Source organism: Quercus suber, unplaced genomic scaffold (genome assembly GCF_002906115.3).
Source record: "Quercus suber isolate HL8 unplaced genomic scaffold, Cork oak 2.0 scaffold_389, whole genome shotgun sequence".
NCBI lineage: Eukaryota > Viridiplantae > Streptophyta > Magnoliopsida > Fagales > Fagaceae > Quercus > Quercus suber.
In genome coordinates this window covers 665727-688480 of record NW_027069841.1, presented here as the reverse complement: position 1 = coordinate 688480, position 22754 = coordinate 665727, and the positions used below count along the sequence as shown (strand labels likewise).

General features: G+C 36.4%; 1 protein-coding gene and 1 pseudogene across 1 annotated transcript in view; both read left to right on the top strand.

The window, feature by feature from the left end:
* LOC112003746 (disease resistance protein RGA2) overlaps nt 1–18380 on the top strand; it is a 38395-nt gene extending 20015 nt beyond the window's left edge. The window contains exon 3 of the transcript XR_010623996.1: nt 18110–18380. The gene's annotated coding sequence lies outside the window, so the exon portion shown is untranslated. The remainder of the gene's footprint in view (nt 1–18109) is intronic.
* Nucleotides 8443–12595, top strand: LOC112003728 (putative disease resistance protein RGA4; annotated as a pseudogene).
* Nucleotides 18381–22754: the final 4374 nt, after the last annotated feature.

Below are 22754 nucleotides of genomic sequence, written 5' to 3'. Positions count from 1 at the left end.
TGTAACAAGTTATGTTTTCAAGTTCTAATATGTTTCCAAGTCACTGTAAAATGATTTCCATCTTTAGGTGTTCCGTATCAAAAATTCCTCTGCTCACCAGTAGGGGTGTCCAGACAACCCGGTGACCCGCTCAAACCGTCGGACCCGCCCGAAACCGACCGGCCACCACCCGAACCGATCAATCCGATAGTCGCCGGCGGGTCGCCACCCACAGAACCCGATCCCTTCGGTTCGGCTGGCAGGTTTCCTCCCCAAAAACCCGAGCAACCCAACCCGACCATAAAATCTACAAAATCCGGCGAGATCCAAAGGTTTTCTGACAAAGAACTTCTTGAAATCCACTGCAATCCACTAGATCCGGTGATATTTTGGATTTTCTGACGAAAAGCAACATGAAATCCACCAGATCCGGCAAGATTTCGTTGAGATCTAGTATAGATTCAACGGATCCGGCCAAAAATCGGCCAGATCTTGACCGATCCGGCCAAAAATCGGCCAGATCTTGACCGATCCGGCCAAAAATCGGCCAGATCTTGACCGATCCGGCAAAATATCGGCACTGGCAACGAAATATCGACGCCGGCTTCAAAACCCGAAACCGACCGACAACCTACCCAAAACCGACGGACCGAACCGGCTGATCCGACCATTAATACAGGTCAGTTTCGGTTTGGATTTTCACCCACCCGAAAAATTCGGGTTGGGTCCAGGTCGGGCACAAACCCGACCTGTGGACACCCCTACTCACCAATGTATTCGATTACTTATAGGTTATTTTAAAAGTTTTTTTATTATAATGTACTTGTAAAAGTTGATAGTGGTAAACTAGTAGGCTATGCATTGACACAAAAGGAAAAAAAAAGGGGCAGGATATTAGTCTCTTATGGAAGTTCTAACAACTTGAAGCAACTTATTCTTTGTTACCTTCTTACCTCAACTGAAATTTCCATGGCAAAGACAAGTTTTGTGTTTTCCCAACAGAGCTAACTAAAACCCACATTTTAAACTCAAACTTAGTAAGTTATTGTTGCTGACAAAGATTCAAAGTGGGATACTAAATGTAAAAGATTAAAATAAACTCTAAATGAAACGTGTTGCATTCAACGTCAAACACAAATAATCAACTTATTTATTTATTTTTTTTATATATAAAAAGAACCTTAAATTTTTTATATTATAAAATAGTGGTGCAACGAATAATATTTTCACAATAATTTTACAACAAAATTTAGGTGGTAAATTCATATGAGTTCATTAATAATTTTACTTTTTTATTTACCATTAATCGTTTAACACCTAAATTTTATTGTAAAAATGTTGTGTCCCTGCTTTATTTTTTATTTTATTAAATTGTCAGACTCAAAAAAAAGTTAAACACAAATATTGCCACAACCTATTGTCATGCTTCATCCCCTCAATAGTCAGAGGGCACAATAATAAGTGTATGTTTGGGAAGAACTTATCTAGATTTTTTATTTTAAAAAAAAAATTGCTAAAACTATGCTAAAGTATATTTGTACTTCAAAAAAGTGAGGAAAAATGTGATTTTAAAAGTTGTATATAAAAGTTAAAAGTTGAGTTTATAAGTTCAAGCCAAACGGACACTAATTGTAAGTGAGTATATATTAATAATTGTAAGTGAATATATGTACAATTGCAAGTGAGTATATAATTACATGAACTTTTAAAAAAGAAACATTTAATATCCGTACTACACACGTAATGCTACTTTTCCAATTACGTATATTTGTGATGAATTTTTAAAACATACTTCTATTTTTCTCTCCCCTGTAGGAGCCCCTTTCTCTCGCTGAAACCTCTGCCGAGTCTTACCTCCCTGCCTCTCCGTTTTTCTGGGTTTTCTCTTTGGTTTTATACCACTTGTCTCTCCCTTGACACTGGCATGGAATATTCAGTGGTTGAGGGACTGCATAACCTCCGCCTCACCAAGGAGGAGGAGGAAGAAATCACCATCACAACCAAGAGTAGAGCGGACCTGTTAGAGGAATGCTCTCTGAGCCTCTTTGGTCGTCTTCTCACCGATAGACATCAGAATCAGAGGGCCTTAAAAAATACGTTGAGATCCGCGTGGAAAATGGGTTCAGATCTGCAGATCGTGGAAGTTGGAAACAACATTTTGCAGTTCAAGTTCAACTCCGAATTCCATCTTCAATGGGTTGAACGAAATGGGCCTTGGAACTTCGAAAATAACCTTCTGCTGCTGTGCAGATGGCGAAAAGGTTTGTCAGTTTCAAATATCACTTTCACGCACTCTCCTTTTTGGGTCCAGATCTGGGGATTACCTTTTGAGCATATGTCCCTGGATGTGGGTAAGGAGCTCGGTAATAGTTTGGGAAACTTCATCGAATCAGACCGAAGAACAGGGCACTCGGACCAAGCAAAATTCATGCGGATTCGTGTGGATCTTCAGCTGGATAAGCCACTTAGACATGGAGGAAGGGTTGCAAGTGCCGACGGCGAGAGATTCTGGGTTAGTTTCAAGTACAAAAGGCTACCCGTTTTCTGTTTTTTATGTGGTCGGCTGGGACATGATGATAAACGCTGCCATGAGTGCAAGGATACCCAAAATGTTTCAAGGCAATATGGTGACTAGCTTCGTGCTTATGGAAACTCAAAAGCCATGAGGGATAAATCGAGGTCCACTAGCAGTGATGGGGGCAGAGAAGGATGTCATGGAAATGAAATGGAGGACTATACTCACACCACGGCAAGAAATTCTTCTACCTCAGTGATGGAGGGCGGTAATGGAAGTAATGGTGGTGGAAGCACGGTTGGTCCAGGAAATACAGGGGAAAGAGCTAAGGGATCTACTAAGAGGGTCAGCACCGCCAGGCCGGAGAAGACACAAGTTGAAGAAACCCTAAGGGATGGAGACTACCCTGCACGTGCGGGGCGAACTGACCCTGAAAATTCAATGGCATGTGCTACTTCTTTTACCCCTCCTACCGTGCCCTCAAATGATTTGGGCCCAGCAAAGACAAATGAAGACACATTTTCACTTGTGGGCCAGAAATTCCAAGAAGAAAAGGATTTTATGGAGGTATCTAGTCCCTTAAAGCCCACTCCTTAGCCTGTTTTTATTAGTAAGCCCGAACTGGGATCTTTGACAAAAAGCACGGGCCAAGTATCAGAGAAAAAACCCAAGGCTAAGGTCCAATTGAAAAAAATAGCTCGGGAGAAAGGAAGAGCCAAAGACTCGAAGTCTGAAGTGCAACTAATACCAGTATGCTCTAAACGCACGGGGAAACTAATTTTTGAGGAAGAAGTGGAAAATCTCTGCTCTAAGAAAAGATGCACAGAGGCAGGTACATTCCACCCAACCCTTGATGAGAGATCGGCGGTGGCTGCTTTGCAGCACCGCCGGGAGCAATGAATTCGCTAAGCTGGAACTGCCGGGGGCTGGGGAACCCCCGGTCAGTTAGAGTGCTGCACGATTTGGTGCGACGCTGGAAGCCTAAGATTGTCTTCCTCATGGAGACAAAGTCAAAAATAAAACGGATGGAGAAAATTAAAAACAAAATTGGTTTCGCAAACGGCCTTATTGTCCCTAGCAGTGGTCGTAGTGGTGGTGTGGCTATGTTGTGGACCCAGGATGTTAACTTGGATATCAACAGCTATTCCGGAAATCATATAGATGTAATTGTCAGGGAGACTGATGGAAACTTTCAATGGAGGATTACTGGCTTCTATGGTCATCCGGAAACTCACCGTAGGGGGTGTCACTCGTTCCCAACAACAAATGGAGGGTTTTAGGAATGTAGTTAATTTTTGTGAATTCATGGATTTGGGCTATAGAGGGGCTGACTTCACCTGGTGCAATATGCAAGATGGTGAGAATAGAATCCAATTGAGGCTAGACAGAGCTCTTGCCAACACTGAATGGCTTGGGAAATTTGATGGGATGAGAGTTTACCATCTCGTAGACTCAACGTCTGACCATTGTGCTTTACTCCTTACTGATACTCCTCCCCACCGCGTATCCAATGCCAAACGCTTCCACTTTGAAGCCCTGTGGACAAAGAATGAGGAATGTAGGAACATTATTGAATCTTCTTGGGGGATGGGGGTGGATCTGAGTACACCAGAAGGTATTATGGAGAACCTAAAGCGCTGTGCCTCAGAATTATCTAGTTGGAGCACCACGGTTTATGGTCACATCCCTAAGAAAATACAGTCCAAACGAAATACCCTGAGCGCTCTTACACAGCAAGATAAAAATGGTGAGTTGAGCACTGAGATTAGAAACCTTAGAAGGGTGCTGAATGAGCTGTTAGAAGATGAGGAATTATATTGAGGTCAAAGAGCCAAGGCACATTGGCTAAGGGAGGGAGATAGGAACACAAAATTTTTCCACGCCCATGCCTCGGAAAGACGTAAACAAAACACAATCTTAGGTTTATGGGATGAACATGGCAGGTGGTGTGATGAGAAGGAAATCATTGCCCGGGCAGTTGTAGACTATTTTGAAAATATATATTCTACTGCTTTCCCCACCCGGATCGAAGATGTAGTTAATGCCATTCCTACCAAGGTGACGGAGGATATGAATGAGAGCTTATCGCGTGATTTAACTAGAGAAGAAGTGGCTACTGCCCTTAAGCTAATTCACCCCACCAAAGCCCCTGGGCCTGACGGTATGTCGGCTATCTTCTATCAGAAATATTGGAGTATTGTTGGGAATAGTGTTACTAACATGGTCTTGAATGTCCTCAACAATAACTTACCTATGACCGAAATCAATAAAACCAACATTTCCCTTATCCCAAAAACAAGCAGCCCAAAGAAAATGACTGACTTTAGACCTATAAGCCTTTGCAATGTAATTTACAAGCTTATCTCCAAAACTTTGGCCAACAGACTTAAGAACCTTCTCCCCCATATCATTTCTGAGAACCAAAGTGCTTTCACCCCGGACCGCCTCATTACGGACAATGTGTTGGTGGCTTTTGAATTAATGCACTACCTAAATCACAAAACAGCTGGTAATGAGGGTTATATGGCCGTCAAGCTTGATATGAGCAAGGCTTTTGATAAGGTTGAGTGGGGCTTTATTAAAAGGGTTATGGAGAAGCTTGGTGTCTGCGCTAAATGGGTGAGTCTCATTATGTAATGCATTACTTCAGTCTCCTTTTCTGTTTTGGTAAATGGGGTGGCTCATGGAAACATCACCCCTTCTAGGGGTCTTCGTCAGGGTGACCCCCTCTCTCCGAGCCTTTTTCTTCTCTGTGCGGAGGGCCTTTTAGCTATTATTTATGAGGCGGCAAGGAATCACACTCTTACGGGCATTTCTATTTCTCGGGGTTGCCCAAATATTACTCATCACTTCTTCGCCGATGATAGCATTCTCTTTTGCAAGGCTAAACCTGAAGAATGTCAGGAGCTTGTACAAATTTTCCGGAGATATGAGGATGCTTCAGGCCAAAAAATTAATACCGATAAATCCTCGGTGTTTTTCAGCCCAAATACTCAAAGGGTCACAAGGGATGAAATTTTGCCATTTTGGGGCCGATGCAAGACTCAAGGCATTCAAGATATCTTAGACTTTCGTCTTTCATTGGGAGATCAAAAAACCAGGTCTTTTCCATTCTTAAGGAGCGGGTTGGGCAAAAACTAGCTGGATGGAAGGGCAAGTTACTTTCTATGGGGGGAAAGGAAATCCTAATTAAGGCGGTAGCCCAAGCGATCCCTACCTACACTATGAGCTGTTTTCAGCTTCCCCAGGGACTTTGTGAAGATCTTGAAAGCATGATGAGGAATTTTTGGTGGGGCCAAAAGCATCAAGAATCTAAAATGGCTTGGGTTGGTTGGAAGCGAATGTGCTCTTCTAAGACTAATGGAGGTATGGGCTTCCGCAACTTGCAAGCTTTTAATTTAGCCATGTTGGCAAAGCAAGCTTGGCGAATCCTAACAAATCCAAACTCTCTTATTGCCCGGGTCCTCAAAGCTCGATATTTCCCTTTCGGTGACATCCTTACTGCAACACTTGGCTCTAACCCATCTTATTCTTGGAGAAGCATTTTTCACAGCCTTGGGGTCATTAGAATGGGAACTCAGTGGCATGTTGGCAATGGCAAAAAAGTTCACATATGGGATGACAAATGGCTCCCCACCCCCACCACACACAAGGTCATAACCCCCCCAAACAATCTCCTAACCTTCCCCATGGTCTCATCCCTCATTGACCCGAACACAAAATGGTGGAGAGCTGAAGTTATAAATACAACCTTCCTGCCCTTTGAAGCTGAAACAATCCTAAGGATCCCTCTCAGCCGAAGTTTGCCTGAAGACAAATAAATATGGATGGGGAATAAGAAGGGTGAGTTCACCGTTAAAAGTGCCTACCATTTTGCCCACCGCTTGGTCGAAGAAAAAGAAGAAGTGGAAAGCTCATTAGGGGATCCTCTCAAACCCCTTTGGAAGCGTTTATGGCTCCTCAACCTTCCGGCCAAGATTAAAATCTTTGCCTGGAGAGCTTCTGTCAACGGGCTGCCCACTAAGGAAAAACTGTGCTCTCGTGGCATCAACACTAGCAACAAATGCCCAATTTGCGATGGGGAACTCGAATCTATTCATCATGCTTTATTATACTGTGAGTTTGCTATTCGGGTTTGGAGTCTTTGGGCTGATGGACTGCAACTGATCCAAAGGAATTTTTGGTTTTTTTCTGACTTAGCCCTATTCATCCTTGCACACAAATCTTCTCAAGATTTAGAATTGTTCTTTACTGTTGCTTGGGCAATCTGGTATAATAGAAATAGATCTACCCATGAAGGCATATGTTCAACCCCCTTGTAGGTTTGGCAGATGGCAAGAAGTTCTATTGAAGATTTTTCTGATGCAGCAACTAATGTCCTTTCCACTCCTAGGCTGACCCTCTCTAGCTGTTGGTCTCCCCCTCCTCCTGGTGTTTTCAAGATTAATGTGGATGGGGCCTCATCAAACCTTGACGGAACCTCTAGCATTGGAGTCATCATCAGAGACTGCAAGGGTGAAACAATCGCTGCCCTTTGTAAACCTCTCCAATCTCATTTTCCTGCAGAATTAGTGGAAGTCATAGCATTGGAACAAGGTGTTTTGCTGGCCCAAGATCTGCAGCTCACCCGTGTGATGTTTGAAAGTGATGCACTCAATGTGATCAATGCTGTAAATGATTCTGCCTTTGGGACTCCATTTGGGCACATTATTCAGGACATTGTTCAGGCCCAATCTTCTTTTTCTTTCTGCTCTTTTAGGCACCTGAACCGGGCCTTCAATTATGCAGCTCACGAGCTTGCACAATTTGCCAGCAGGAACGGTTCTCATCAGCTGTGGAAGGGGGTCACTCCTCCTTTTCTAATTTCATTTGTAAATGCAGACATGCTGCTCTAAATCCCTGCTTGGCAGGTTACACTCTTTGTAATCTCTTTTCTCTTTGCAATGCAATTATATTTCCCTTTCAAAAAAAAAAACATACTTCTATTGAAAGATATCAAATTGTATTGTCGGTATGTTTACCGTAATATATGCGTACCGTGTTTTACTAACTATATACAAACTAGTCAATTTCTACCTTAATATGGCACGTAACAGAGGGTAGTGCAATGTAATGTGCAGGAGAGTAATCTTGTTTATGACAATATTTCTTACACTATCTTTAGTGTGATGCTCATCATAGAACGTTCATATTTTTGCCTCAATTACCATGCAATAATTTCTATTATTTAAATTGTCTACTGAGAGCCACTTCAAACTTCAAAGAATGTTGAATCTCGTTTATGCCATTGTTTAAAACCTACGAGTGTCTTGTGGAACTTGCGATGACCCTCTGCCTTAACAATAATTATACGGCCACCGTAAATTTCTTAGTAGTGGCTAAAAAGTTTCCGTTCGTGGTGGTCATTTTATTTTCCTTTTTATTTATTTATTTATTTGTTCTGTTGGCTGCCTTTTTGCTGGTGAATTATGTACTAATGAACAACTTGTATAAAAATTTCTCACTACCTACATTCCAATAGTAGAAGCTACAGAAATAAGGCATTTCTTTTTTAATTTCTTCTTCTTCTTTTTTGTGTGTTCTTTCTTCGTTAGTTTAATTATTTTCTAAATCCCAAATATTAATTTCTATTATTTAAATTTTTTTTTCAAAAATATTATTTATTAATTTTACGGATTATTAATGTAAGAAATCAACAAAAATATAAAACTAGGTTGTTTTAGGAGTCATTAAGAGTGCAATTCCAATGAACTCTAATAGAGGACTAAATTGAATAAAATTAAAACTTAAGAGTCGAATTGAATAAAATTAACAATACAAGATTGAATTGAATTTTAGATAATACTAAAAGGTGTATTTTGTAATTTAAGCAAAATATTATTATTATTTAAATTATGGTCCACTGTAGAAGCATTATTATATCTTCAACGTTGTATTTTTTTTTTTTTTCCCCAGTACAGTGCTCTGGCACTCTCAAAGTCTTCGCTCCACCCGAGCCTCCATTCTCCCCTGCAACCAAACACCATCTGAATCCATCTCCCAAAGTCAAACCCTAGATCTGAATCTGTAAATCTGAGTTTCCATTTCCAACCCAGCAAGAGAGCACTCATATATATTTTCATTTACTTCCTTTCCAGTACTTTCTGTTGCACCAGCTCAAGAACATGGCTGAAATTGGCTATGGCATCGCAGTGAAGGTCCTGGAGCTGCTTGGATCCCGTACTTTCCAAGAGATCAGCTCGGCATGGGGCGTCAAAGGTGATCTGAAAAAGATAGGGCGCAGAGTCTTAGCCATTAAAGCCGTGCTGTTTGATGCTGAGGAGAAGCAAGCAAACAACGAGAGGCTAAGGACTTGGCTAAGGGAGCTTAAAGATGTCCTTATTGATGCCGAGAATGTGCTGGATGAATTTCAGTATCGAGTATTGCAGAAGGATGTAATGAAGATAAACGGGAGCTCTCGCAAAAAGGTGCGATTTTTCTTTTCTGGTTCTAATCCACTTGTATTCCGTTTTGAAATGGCACATAAAATCAAGGGTGTTAGGGAGAAGTTAGATGATATTGCAGCTCTTAAAGACGAATTCGATCTTGCCGTGCGACCTGAAGATGAGAAGACAACAATGAACAGGAGGGACATGACCCACTCCTTCGTTAATCCTTCTAATGTCATCGGTAGGGGTGATGACAAAGAAAATATCATGGATCTTTTGATGCAGATAGATGCTAGCAGAAATGTCAGTGTAATTCCTATTGTTGGGATTGGAGGTTTGGGGAAAACCACACTTGCCAAGTTGTCTTTTGATGATGAACAGGTAGTTAGTCATTTTCAATTGAGAATGTGGGTGTGTGTTTCTGAGGATTTTAATGTTAGAAGGTTGATAAAAGATATACTTAAATCTGCAATTTATAGGATTGATGAGAATTTCGATGTGGATGGATTGCCAAACAGCTTAAAAGAACTTTTGAAAGATAAGAAAATTTTAGAGTATTTAAATGTGGATGAATTGCAATGTCGACTAAGAGAACTTTTAAAAGACAAGATATTTTTACTTGTCTTGGATGACGTTTGGAACGAGGATCGTAGTAAATGGACTCAATTGGAAGAGTTGTTAATTGGTGGTTCCAATGGAAGTAAAATCTTAGTGACAACACGAAATAGCTCTGTTGGTACTATTATGGACACTACTACCACATACAATCTAAAAGGTCTACCCAAAGAGGACTGTATGTCTTTGTTTGTGAAATTGGCATTTAAGGTAGGACAAGAAAATCAATATCCAAACCTCTTAAATATTGGAAGAGAAATTGTCAAAAAATGTAAAGGGGTTCCATTGGCCGTGAGTACTTTAGCTGGCCTACTTTATTCAAAAGTCGCTGAACATGAGTGAAAATCTATTAGAGATAATGAGATATGGAATTTAGAACAAAAGGAAGGTGACATCTTACCTGCATTGAAGCTCAGTTACAATCAATTGTCATTTCACTTGAAGCAATGTTTTGCATATTGTTCTGTTTTTCCTAAGGATTATAACTTCAATAATCTTCTATTGATTCAATTTTGGATGGCACATGGAATTCTTCAATCCCCTGCTAATGAAAGTCAAGAGTTAGAAGATGTTGGTGACTTGTATATCCAGGAGTTGCTGTCAAGATCTTTTTTTCAAGATTTTCAGCAAAATAATATCCTCGATTATACCTTTAAAATGCATGATCTGGTTCATGATCTTGCACTCTCAATTGCCAAAGGTGAGTGTTCGGTAGTGACCAAGAAGTCTACCCTTGCTGCAAAAGTTTGTCATCTGTCACTTTTGGAGAATGGGCAAGAAGTTACAACACAATTAGAGAAGTTGAGCAAAGTCCAGACTATTATTTTCATAACAGAGCAACCTGCGTCCTTAATTGAAGCATGTATCCCAAGATTTAAGTACTTGCGGGTGCTTGATCTGATCAATTCATCCTTTGAGGTGTTGCCAAGTTCCATCGGAAGTTTGAAACATTTGAGATATCTTGACCTATCAGATAATCACATAATCAAGCAACTTCTAGATTCCATTTGCAAGCTGCACAATTTGCAAACTTTACTGCTTGGTAATTGCAGCAATCTTGAACAGTTGCCCAAAGGTATAACGGACATAATCTGCCTCAGGTTTTTGGTTGTTACAACAAAGCATACCTGCTTGTTGGAGAAGGCAGTGGGTTGCTTGGATTCTCTTCGATTTTTGGGGATAGGTGATTGTAAGAATCTAAAATGTGTGTTTGAAGGGATGGAGGAGGGGCGCCTCACCAATCTTCGAACATTGATTGTTGGAGGATGTCCAAGTTTGACCACTTTGTCACTCAGTATCAAACACCTAACTGCCCTAGAGAACCTGATAATTGAGGATTGTGAAGAGCTTAGTTTGACGGATAATGAAGAGAATCAAGATCTCAAGTTAAGCCTCCGATTGTTGAAGTTTGATAATTTAACTAAGTTGGAGGTTTTGCCCCAGTGGCTCCAAGCATCTGCCAACACTTTACAGCACCTAGAGATTGTAGATTGTTGTAATTTCACTGCTTTGCCTGAGTGGTTGCCACATCTGAAATCACTTAAAACACTTAGAATTAAATATTGCCCTGTGTTCTCATCTCTCCCAGAGGGGATGCAAGATCTCACTGCACTAAGAGAATTTCAGATTGAAGATTGTCCTAAGTTGAGTAGCAAGTGCAGAGAAGAAGTTAGGCACAAGATTGCTCACGTACCAAACATTGATTTCGATGACGATTTCGATGAGGATAGTGGAAGTTCATCAAAGAGAGACGATGACATCAGTGTATATTTACAAGGAGAAGATGATGAGGTAAGGGCATATATGTCTTGTTATTTTTGTACTATTATAGTCTCTATCTCTACTCTCTCTACTGATTTAAATTAATCCTAAAGCAGGTTATAATTCTTAATGAACCCAAACCCGCTTTTTCTTTTTCTTTTTTTAATTAAAAAAGTCAAAGCCCTCTTTGTCCAAAAGTAAAGTGGTCTTCTAAATCTTTATTTTTTGCCCACCCTTTAGGACCTTCCCCAGCAAAAGAAGAAGAAAAAAAAAAAGTAGAGAAGAAGAGATTAATCCTATTTAATTATTGAGGAATTTTATCTTGTTTGTGTAGCATTGTGTTTCTAAGCAAGGTATTGGCACCCAAAAACTTGAATGAACATAATACGTTTTTATCTATTTATTTATCTTTTGTAAATACATTTTTCCTAGTAGTATCGTTCTTGTAAGTTGCTTATATACTATATATTGCAAATTTCATTTCAGGAGTTCAACACAAGTCACAATCAATAGAGTCTAAATGTTGCTCAATTCAAAGTCACATGTTCCTTCATAATTCATAAGCATTTCTTCGTTGCAATTTGTATTACAATATGTAAATTAATAAATATTTCCGTTATTTAATTTGCTAGTAAGTGATGTAAATAAATAAAAGTTTATATTATTGTAATTTGTGGTAAATGATGGCAATAAATAAACAAATATGTCATTTTAATTCAAAGTAAGAGATGTAAATATCTACAAAGTGATGTGTATACTCTCCTTGACTACATTCTTGTGTATAAAGTTGAGAGATCCATGGATTTGTGTGTGCAAACATTCGTTCTTATATTCATATTTTTTTATTCTTCTTCATAAGCATGAAGCATCATGTGTAATAACATGCTTAATTAATTAGAATATATAATGTGTAATTGCCATTGATGGGAGTGATATTTGTATTTGGAATTATAATGTTTCATTTCCATAAAAAAGCTCCTTCTAACTTAAACCAAAATTATAAATGATACATTAAGATTAATTTTAGAAAAAAATTGACACACTAGTAATTAGAGGGGAAAAGATAGGAAAAGGCAAAGGTGGAAGATTATATGTTGTTGGTTCTTAGGCTTTGGAACAATGAGTGTCGTTTTTCAAATTCTTCTTATGTTAAAGGAGTTAGAACACTTGGATTTTTCACCAAAGAATTGCTTTAATCTCCACTACTATAATGTTTAGAATTGAATTTATGCTGTGGGAATTCCCTCCAATATTATCCATATTGGCATAGATCGATCCATCCATTAAAGCAAGGGTAGATGCTCAAGGGTAGATGCTTCATAAGTTGACAAGTTTGTGCTGTTTTTCCTTAGAATCATATCGAATCCCTTCCAATCTCCTATTGTTCAAGTGCTTCCAATGTAGGGAGCCCCTTGAGTATTTAAAATTGCCAGCAAGTTTTGTGCAATTTGCGTCTCACCTACCACTGAATCTCTTTTAATTTGTTGGGGCAGGATCATTTTCCTTTAGGTGTAAGTAAATTAACTATTCGATACATAATCTAGTTGAGAATAGATTTGGTGGAATCTCATTATTTGTTTGAAAGCAAAAAGAGGGGGCTAGATAGAAGCTGTGACATACTATGCAAAGAATGATACCTTTCTTTCCCAAGTTGGCTGGTGCAGGGGGCATTCTTTGAGTTGATAAGGGATGTTGGCTAATGATATTCTCTCTTAAATTGAATATATGTATCCATACTAGTACTATGGATTACAATTGGCTTGGAATTGGGATTAGAATCGAATTCCCAGCTAGCAGTTCAATGTAACTAGCAGTTCAATGTATTAGATCAGAGAACAATTCATATCGTCCACTTCTAACAAATTAAATCAATGATTGCAGGTATCTACCTGCACAAATAATGATAAATTTAATCATTTAACCACACAATTGTAACACTCCTCTAATCATTCAACCACAAAATTCTAACATGCTTGATTTGAAACAAATGATGAGTAAGTTTAGAGGAAAATGATCTTTTTTTTCTTTTTCTTTTTCTTTTTCTTTTTTAAAAATTTTAAATTTATTTAGCCTCAGTTGATGGCTTTTTAAAAAGGATGAGAAGCTTTTTTGTTTTCTGTGGCTGTAATGTTCTTTTGTTAATACTTTTAAAGAAATGAAGAATTGTTGAAAGAGTGAATGACAATAATTTATGGTAGGGATAAATGAGCAAACAACACAAGCTTGTTCTGGGGTGGTTGAGATGACATCAAGGTAAAGAAAAAAAAGGATATTTGATTTAGAAGAAGTAAATAAGAGAGAACTTACAAGGAACCCTAGAGACAATACATAAATTGGGGAAGAGTAAATTCATACTCTTACAAAAACTAGCAAAATCATAATAACCAAACACCAAATCAAACCTTCTACTTCTTCCTCTCCTCTATTTCTAAGTCAAATATGGCTGCTCATCGAAATCAATTCTTTTCTAAAAATTCTTTATCCAAGAAAGAAAATTAGAGAGAAAAAGAGATAGATAGAGTCAGAGAGATAATTCTACTGCTTAATTAAGATTTAAACTTGTCTATCTATTGTTCTATACATCTCTATAGAAATGATAAAAGGGATATCAAAAAGACATTAGCATTTTTATTTAGGGAAAGTGATTAACGATGTGATGTGGGTATAGGGTTTTCTTTCTCATTCCTATCAAGGGCGTGCGCCAGAGAGAGCTTGGAGACGATGGAAGTACGCTGCAATTGCCAGAAAGCACCTTGCAGCTTGACGGGTTGTGAGGATTTGATACAGCCTGTGGATCATCTGGTGCCTCAGATTATCTGCCTGTAAGTTTATTCATTTTTTTTTTATTCTAGAAATATTGCATAGAATTCATCAATACAAGAAAAAAAATGTATAATATGTAGTATCTAGAACTGACTTTAAGAGAAGAAAAGGCACTATTTGGTTTAGTAAACTTTAAATTTGAATAGATTTCCGGGGCACATGAGTTGGACCTTAGCGCAGCCAGTATAGGTTGCTTGTCAAATTGGCTATAGAATAGAATTGTGAGAATGTGTCAATTTTATGGTAAATTGTGGACATGTATAATTATTCTAGGTAAAATATACGTGTCATATATATATATACACATTTTTCTAGACATTTGACAAGAACAAACTATACCCTTTTAATTTTTCTTTTTTTTTCTTTTCTAAATCATTCAAAACATTAGAAAGCCTTTTTTTTTCCTTGTAATGCATTTATTTTAATTAACACAAAGGAGTTACTATCTCTATTTGTCGCATATGTAGGTCATATATTTCAAATTGAAATAATAATGATGATAGTGTACTAGGTCCAAACCGGGGAAAACAATACCACTCTAAGTCAACTTATGACTAAATGGTCATGCTTAGGTGATTGATTTGCTAATAGGTGATTTGCCTTAAATGCCCTTGGATTTTTGTATTTTTATGGGTATAATTGGAATCTCACATTTTTGCCTAAACCGCCTTAACCGTCTCAAAGAGTTTGCCAAGGACAGTGTCCACCTTGTTAAGCGCTGCCACAAGTTCGATCGCAAAGGTTTCTCTCTCTCTCACAAGTTTGACATGCAATTGATGATATTCGTCCATTTTTGTGAGTAGTACTGATTGCATGCAATTCTTTGATTAAAGTAAATACTTATTTGGATAATTCAGGATTGGTTTCTAGAATTATCGTCATCTCGTTTCATTATGAAGTAATTTCATGTATTGCTTGACATGAATGGAGGCCATTAGATTAGAGTCATTGTTTGTCAATTTGACAAAATCCAAACTTCAATTTTAGTCAAATTTCAATTTCATCGCTCCACTATTGATTGGGACAATATTGTCCCCCAACTTCCAAAAATCCAAGTAAATTTTATTTTATAGGAGAACCTAGCTTCAAATCCCCCAATAATGTCAAGATCTTTGTTCGAAGATGTTGATGAAAACTATATGTTTAGTTATTCCTTTAAAATGCATGATTTGGTCCATGACCTTGCACTCTCAATTGCCAAAGGAGAGTGTTCGGTAGTGATCAAGAAGTCTACCTTTGCTGCAGAAGTTTGTCATCTGTCATTTTTGGAGAATAGGCAAGAAGCTACAACACAGTTAGAGAAGCTGAGCAAAGTCCAGACTATTATTTTCAAAACAGAGCAATTTGCTTCCTTATTTGAAGCATCTATCACAAGATTTAAGTACTTGCGGGTGCTTGATCTGAGCAAATCATCCTTTAAGGTGTTGCCAAGTTCTATTGGAAGTTTAAAACATTTGAGATATGTCAACCTATCAAGTAATGACATAATCAAGCAACTTCTAGATTCCATTTGCAAGCTGCACAGTTTGCAAACTTTACTGCTTGGTGGTTGCAGCAATCTTGAACGGTTGCCCAAAGGTATAAGGGACATAATCAGCTTCAGGTTTTTGGTTGTTACAACAAAGCATACTTGCTTGTCGGAGAAGGCAGTAGGTTGCTTGGATTCTCTTCAATCTTTGTGGATGTATGAATGTGAGAATCTAAAATGTGTGCTTGAAGGGATGGAGGAGGGACGCCTCACCAATCTTCGAACATTGGGTGTTGCAGAATGTCCAAGTTTGACCTCTTTGTCACTTAGTATCAAACACCTAATTGCCCTAGGGAACCTGATAATTTGGTATTGTGAAGAGCTTAGTTTGACAGATAAAGAAGAGAATCAAGATCTCAAGTTAAGCCTCTGATTGATGATAATTGGGAAGTTACCTAAGTTGGAGGTTTTGCCCCAGTGGCTCCAAGCATCTGCCAACACTTTACAGCACCTAGAGATTGAAGATTGTTGTAATTTCACCGCTTTGCCTGAGTGGTTGCCACAACTGAAATCACTTCAGACACTTAGAATTAAAGATTGCCCTGAGTTCTCATCTCTACCAGAGGGGATGCAGGATCTCACTGCACTAAGAGAATTTTAGATTGAAGATTGTCCTAAGTTGAGTAGAAAGTGCAGAGAAGAAGTTAGGCACAAGATTGCTCATGTACCAAACATTGATTTCAATGAGTATTTCAATGAGGCTATTGGCAGTTCATAAGAGAGAGATGACGACATCAGCGTATATTTACAAGGAGAAGATGATGAGGTAAGGGCATATATGTCTTCTTGTTATTTTTGTACTATTATAGTCTCTATCTCTACTCTCTCTACTAATTTAAATTAATCCTAAAGCTGGTTATGATTCTTAATGAACCCAAACCCGCTTTTTTCTTTTTCTTTTTTCTTTTTTAAATAAAAAAAGTCAAAGCCTTCTTTGTCCAAATTAGATTTAAAGTAAATTAAAAACAAAAGTATCTTTTGAAATTGAATTTCCAAAAGTAAAATGGTCTTCTAAATCTTAATTTTTTGCCCACCTTTCGGACCTTCCCTAGCAAAAGAAGAGAGAGAGAGAAAGAGAGAGAGAGAGAGAGAGAAAAAAAAAAACCAAAGGGAAAAAGCAGGGAAGAAGAGATTAATCCTATTTAATTCATTGAGGAATTTTATCTTGTTTGTGTAACATTGTGTTTCTAAACAAGGTATTGACTCCCAAAAAATTGAATGAACATAATAAGCTTTTATTTATTTATTTATTTATATTTTGTAAATACATTTTTTCTAGTAGTTTCGTTCTTGTAAGTTGCTTATATATTGCAAATTTCATTTCAGGAGTTCTTGTAAGTTGCTTATATATTGCAAATTTCATTTCAGGAGTTCAACGCAAGTCACAATCAATCGAGTCTAAATGTTGCTCAATTCAAAGTCACATGTTCCTTTTGTAATTCGTAAGCAATTTGTTATACAAAATATAAATAAAAAAATATTTTTGTTATTTTAATTTGCTTGTAAGTGATGTAAATGAATAAATATTTATGTTATTGTAATATGCACTAAATGATGTCAATAAATAAACATATATGTCATTTTAATTCAAAGTAAGAGATGTAAATAAATAAGAAGTGATGTGCATGCTCTCCTTGACTACATTCTTGTGTATAAAGTTGAGAGATTCATGGATTTGAGTGTGCAAACATCCGTTCTTATACTCATATTTTATGATTCTTCTTCGTAAGCATGAAGCACCGTGTGTAATAACATGCTTAATTAATTAGAACATATGAGGTGTAATTGACATTGAAGGGAGTAATATATGTATTTGGAATTATAAAGTTTCGTTTCCACGAAAAGCTACTTCTAACTTAAACCAATTATAAATGATACATTAAGATTAATTTAAAAAAAAAAATTGACACACTAGTAATTAGAGAGGAAAAGATAGGAAAAGGCAAAGGTGGAAGATTATAGGTTGTTGGTTCTTAGGTTTGGGAACAATGAGTGTCATTTTTCAAATCTTTCTTATGCTAAAGGAGTTAAGACACTTGGATTTCTCACCAAATAATTGCTTTAATCTCTACTACTATAATGTTCATAATTGATTTTATACTGTGGGAATTCCCTCCGATATTATTCATATTGGCATAGACAAATCCATCCATTAGAGCAAGGGTAGATGCTTCTAGATGCTTCATAAGTTGACAAGTTTGAGCACTAGCTTACATGGGGCGGTATACTAGGGGAAAAAATCAAAAAGAAAAAGCTCATTTTAGAGACAAGGTAGAAAATTAACACAGTCCTCCATTTAGGAAGAAACCATGGGCAGAGAAGCAACTTGTCGAGCCTCAAACTTGTTCCCCCTTTGAAACTTTGGCTAATGACTTGTTGAGAATTACGCTTTTGTTGAGCCACATCAGCAATCATGTCATTATTTTCTTTCCATTAATAAGCAAAATTATTTCATTTCAGGAGTCCAACACAAAGGAAAATCAAGAAAATCAAGAGAATCTAAAACGTTGCTCAATTCAAAGTTGTATGTCCTTCTGTAATTCATGAGCATTTCTTCATTGCAATTTGGATTACAAGATATAAATAAATAAAGATTCTGGTTTTTTAATTTTCTTGTAAGTGATGTAAATAAATAAGCATTTATATCATTGTAATATGAAGTACGAGATTTAATAAATATATAGGATGATGTGCATAGTCTTATAACTACATTCTTGTGTATAAAGTTGAGAGATATATGGATTAGTACGTGCAAGTATTTGTTCTTATATTCATGTTTTATGATTCTTTTTAGTAAGCACTAAGCACCATGTGCAATAACATGCTTAATTACTAGAAAATCTGGTGTATAACTGACAAGGTGACATTGATGAAAGTGATATTTGTATTTGGAATTGAAAATTTTTCATTTCCATAAAACGCTCCTCCTATCTTAAACAAGAATTATAGATGATATACTAAGATTAAGATGGGGAAAAGCAAAGGTAGAAGATTATTGGCTGTTGATTCTTAGGTTTGGGAACAATGAGTGTCATTTTTCAAATTCTTCTTATACCAAAGGAGTCATCTGAACACTAGTGTTTTCTCAATAAGTATTGCATTAATCTCCACTATTATCATGTTCATCAATGAATTTTATGTTATAATTCCCTCAAATGTTGTCCACATAAAATTGAAGAATAGAATTACAATCCCACTAAAAATATTGAAAACAAGTTTGAGGAATAATATGCTATGACCAATTATATTAATGAAATTGTCTATGAAATCACATTAAAATTTGGGATCTGCCTTCTAAAAACTAGAATTCCACTTCCCAAGTGCGCAGTCAAAAAATGATAACTATATTAGCATTAAATAATGGGGTATTTTAATATTCAAAGATTTTAACTTGAACCTATCCCTTTTAATTAGATATATAAAAGTGAGTATTTCCAAAAAGGAAAATGGCCGTAGCTCAAAATTCAAAAGCCACAAAACTTGAACAAGAGCAACAATTACTTTTCTTGAAAGCTAATTTTTGCTTCAAATTTAAGGACACTAGGATCAGAACAACCATTGCATTTGTTAAAGGCTAGTTTGTGCTTAAAATTTTAGGACAACAGGACCTCAATACAAATGATTACAACAACTATTTTCCAAGCAGTCTTGTTGAATAATGGCTTCAATTTTTTTCGATGATATCTCATATTGATCAACTACACTCTTCATTATATAAGCACCAATGCATTGGTCATGGGTTTTGATCTCTCTTGAATTTTAATTTCATAAATTGGATTCAACTTTGAATTTTTGTTGTTTATTAGAAAAAAAAAAAAAAAAAAAATTCATATCAACACACTTGCTACTCACTAGAATAATTTGTGACCATGGGAAATCAAAACCCTACTGTTATATGCTTATTATACCAAGAGATGATAGATTAGATCATAATTAAAAATAGAAAAAATAGTAAATTTAATGAATTAAACATTTTCTCCCTACTTTTCCTCCTAATTTTTTTGGAGGATGGTTTTTAGTCGCTCGGGTGAAAAACTTCACTACTCCCCTTTTCCATCATCCCTCTTTTCCACCAAATCAAACAAGGGAAAATTCTCATTTTCCATCCTCCCCTTTGTACACCCAACCAAACAGACCATGTAATGAAAATTTTAGGGCTCAACATCACTTATCAATCCAAGAAACAATTTTGTAATTAGTGTTATTATGTCCTTTCTATCTTTATTTACTTAATTAATATTATAAATTATAATTAATAATTTTGGACATAAATATTCCTATCATGTAGTGTGTCCAAAATGGAGCATCATTAGCACTGCTTTGCAGATTTTCCATTAAGAATGTGAAAAAAACTAACCAACTCAAAGCATCTTTTAGCTCTATAATACAATTATAGTAAGTTTAAAACACCAAGACAATACAGAAGAGGGGAAAGGGAAGAGGAAGAAAAGACCAGCATATATAGTCATAATGTTACACACCAAAAAGAAAAGGAAAAAAAAAATGTGACTTACAACTCAAGACACAGCTGCATCAGGGACTTCATCAAGGATAAATGGACCAAGTTTATCTGCCCTAAAAAAAGTAAGAAACTAATTTGATATCATCAAATGAGCTTCCAAGGCCTTATGGTATCCTAAATGCCTTATGCATGCTACAAACTGCTGCTCTATCAGACCCTCCGAGTCACTCTCATCTTTTTATATTACCAGTGAATCTTGACAGAGTTAAATACAAAGCACATTGGACTTTTGTGAAAAGATCCTAAAAGGGAAATAAAATTAAAGAACTAGAAATTATGAGATGAGATAAAATAAAACAAGATATTCAAAGGTCACATTGGGACCCTTTCTAAGATACAATAATAAGAACTACAAATGACATAAAGTAACCTGCAAAAGAGCTAAAATATATAGAAATGTCTTAACATAAACATTTAATAGTATTTCAAAAAGCTTTGTGTACAAGCATATAACGAGTAGGAGAAAAAAGAAAAGAAATTCTTGATAAGTACTCTTGAACTGAAAAATAAACTAGATTTTGCGCACTTCATATTTCATGCATTGAGTCATCACTGATCAATCCTTGTTCGAAATATTTTTCTCTACCAATTACCATTACAGAAAGAGAGGGAATCTACCTTTCGTAGAAATTATAGAAAGAAAGGGTCATTTAGATGGATCCTATGGACACAAAATACTCTCATAAGAGCTTACTCACAAATGTTAGTGACTTCTCCTATCTCTTACCGCTATTCCCATCTATTCTTTATTTCTTATATAATTGAAACCAAAATATCCACCTCTAGCAACATATTCTTACTCAATGACACCACCAAGCATTTCAAAGTATTAAATTAGCATCAGAATATACTCTTCCTCAATATATGTATCGTCAATATATGTATCGTCTATAGGATTACTAATGAGTTTTCTCTTATTTACTTATAATTCAATCACAAACTTTTTCGATTACATTGACATCATTTCAACCACTTCTAAATGTGTTTTTCTTGTTTGCTTATTTATTCTACCATAACTTATTTAAATTCAATCTTTTTGCAATTTTTCATTCTTTTTTTAAGGATTAACAAAAGAGCATTATTATCACAGAAAACAAAATCTTTCCCATACTTTTTAAAAGCCCCCTCAGGGTCTATTTGGATATTGCTTATTTTGCTGAAACTGAAAACTTATTACTGAAATTACTGTAGATAAAAGTAAAAGTTAGTTGAAATAGTACAATGGGGCCTATTAATAGTACCAAAAAGTGCAGTGGGGCCTATGAATAGTACCAAAAAAAAGTTGAATAGTAAAATAATTTTAATTTTTAATCTCTTTCCAAATGCACACTCAATCTAAGCTAGAAAACATGAATATTTTCTCTTGACTTACTGATCATCTGTTTTAAATTAAGAATGATATATCTGAACTTATAGTTCACTTACTCCCTCTAGCATTTGTCCGCATTTCTAGATTTGCATCCTCCTTTCTTTTGCCTGGTTTTTGTACACTAAGCACAACTGAATAACTTCATGATGTTCCACATTGTTAAAATAATGGTTAAATGATGAAATTTACAATTTCCTAATAACTTAAACTTTTAGGACAAGTGATAGTTTATCATGATATCAGAGAAGGTGGTCTTAGTTCAAAATTTTTTCTCCACTTTACCTCCCATATAAGATGTCAAAAATCCCAAGTATTGAGCCCAACTTATTTAGGAGGAATCTAGGCCTACATGTGAAGAGGATTATTAACTAATGGGTAAACAATTGAATTCTTCTTTTCCTAATAACTTAAACTTTTAGGACAAGTATCAAGTAAAAGATGTTATCAAAACTTAATGCCGTAAATCATTCATGATCAGAACATATGTTATTGAACTTAACTTGCTGTAAATCATCCATGACCAGATAACTGAGTCCCAAAAATAATTTTTCCAATGCTGATAATTTGCCTCCTTTAAGAAGAATGAAAATGAAATCATGCATGTGTAATAATTCTATGACTTATCATGAAGTTCATTTGGTTCTATGTTGTCCCTAAAACAAATTTTCTTATGCCCATAGTTCGTCTCATTTCAAACTTATATTGTGATAAAAAGTTTAAAAGTACTCTGCCTATTTGGCTGAATGATTATATGAGAACAATCCTATATTACCTCAATGTAAATCATATCAGAATTATTTGGCAGCTTCCTCCTAATTGGCCCAAAGATCTTTAAGATTATACTCATGTTTTTCCTTAAAATCACATTGAACCCTTCAAGTCTCATGTTGTTCAACTGCTTCCAATGAAGGGGTGTCCCCTGAGTATTTAAAACTACCAGCAAGTATTGCGCAAGACCCTTCATGTGCATTAAGAAATTGGCAAGCTTTATCAGATAGAATAAGCAGTACAATGTGGCAGTAGTAATTTCAGGTTGACTTGAACTACTCCCCAAACAACCACCACCCCCCCCCCCCCCAAAAAAAAAACAAAAAACACACACAAAAATAAAATAAAAATTGATAAATTTCCAAAAAGCCAAGTTGAAAAAATTTTGCTGCATGGTTGGAAGTCAAAAAGGGGGGTTAAAGCCTTGTCCCTAACCAGAACAGCTT